The 1,064-nt window shown below is 51.6% G+C and overlaps 2 protein-coding genes across 2 annotated transcripts in view; one reads left to right on the top strand and one right to left on the bottom strand.

The window, feature by feature from the left end:
- Klc1 (kinesin light chain 1) overlaps positions 1-526 on the bottom strand; it is a 97,846-nt gene extending 97,320 nt beyond the window's left edge. The window contains exon 1 of the transcript XR_007346034.1: positions 473-526. The gene's annotated coding sequence lies outside the window, so the exon portion shown is untranslated. The remainder of the gene's footprint in view (positions 1-472) is intronic.
- Bag5 (BAG cochaperone 5) overlaps positions 404-1,064 on the top strand; it is a 5,779-nt gene continuing 5,118 nt past the window's right edge. Inside the window, exon 1 of the mRNA XM_048799425.1 lies at positions 404-536. The gene's annotated coding sequence lies outside the window, so the exon portion shown is untranslated. The remainder of the gene's footprint in view (positions 537-1,064) is intronic.

The raw sequence follows: 1,064 nt of genomic DNA, 5'->3' as shown, positions 1-1,064 counted from the left end.
AAAAAAAAAAAAAAAAAAAAAAAAAACAAGAAAGAAACTGGTGTCCAGAGATCAGAGATGGGAGTAAATTATGTAGGAACTGAAAGCCGGTCTCCTTTACTGCAGTGGAGGGCAAAGAATTAAAAACCATGCAGAGTAAGCTAGACATAGGGATTAAAATATAAGATCTACTTAGATAAAGAAAACGAGGTTTGCAACCTGTTACTTTCAAGATTTGATACTTATACTCAAAGTACCTAAGACAACAATCTCTCTGCGCTGCAGAAATTTAATTACTCAGGAAGCAACAAAGCTGGTAACAAACACAGAGGAAATACAAACTGCCCTGAGGCAAAAACTGTTCCCTTAAGTGTCGTCCAACATAATGGAGCATTTAGATCCTAAATAAACAAGGCTCCAGTCTTCACCGTAGAACCAGGCAAGTTCTGACTCAGCCAGACGCCCCCCAGCCAGCGTCATCATGATCCCTCACCTTCCACAGAACAGGCAGTCCAACAGGTGAGCAGCACATCCGACTACCAGAGAACCAGACCCTGGTAAGACCTATTTTACTTTAAAAGAGGCATTCTGATCATGCAGAAATCCTTGTTAGGGTGCTGTTCTCTTTCTGTTTGTTTATACTGGGGAATGAACCCGGGGGCGCTTTACCACTGCGCTACACACCCAGCCCTTTTAAACATTTTTCATTTTGAGACAGGGCCTCGCTAAATTGCAAGGCTGGCCTGGAAATGGTCCTCCTGCCGCGGCCTCCGGAACTCCTGGGATTACGGGGCGCCAAGTGCCGGCCCGGGTGCTGTTTTTTCCAGCACTGGTTCACCACAGACGCCAGGGAAACCTTCACCTGGGCAGGTTCTTGGCTGAATCCACTGCGCCCTCCCAGCGCGCGCTCTGGCTGCTGGGGCACCCGGCCGCGCCACGGCGCAGGGGCTGGGTGGGTTCTGCCTCCTGAGGACGGCCGACTATGCGCACGCCCCGCGGACCGACCGTGGACGCGGTCGGGGGAACGGAGCCAGAGGCCGGGGCGGGGCCGGGGTGCGTCGCCCTGGCGATCGACGGTTCCACTG

The sequence above is a fragment of the Marmota marmota genome, unplaced genomic scaffold, assembly GCF_001458135.2.
Source record: "Marmota marmota marmota unplaced genomic scaffold, marMar, whole genome shotgun sequence".
Lineage (NCBI taxonomy): Eukaryota > Metazoa > Chordata > Mammalia > Rodentia > Sciuridae > Marmota > Marmota marmota.
The sequence above is the reverse complement of the archived record's forward strand: the minus strand, read 5'-3'. Positions and strand labels throughout refer to the sequence as shown.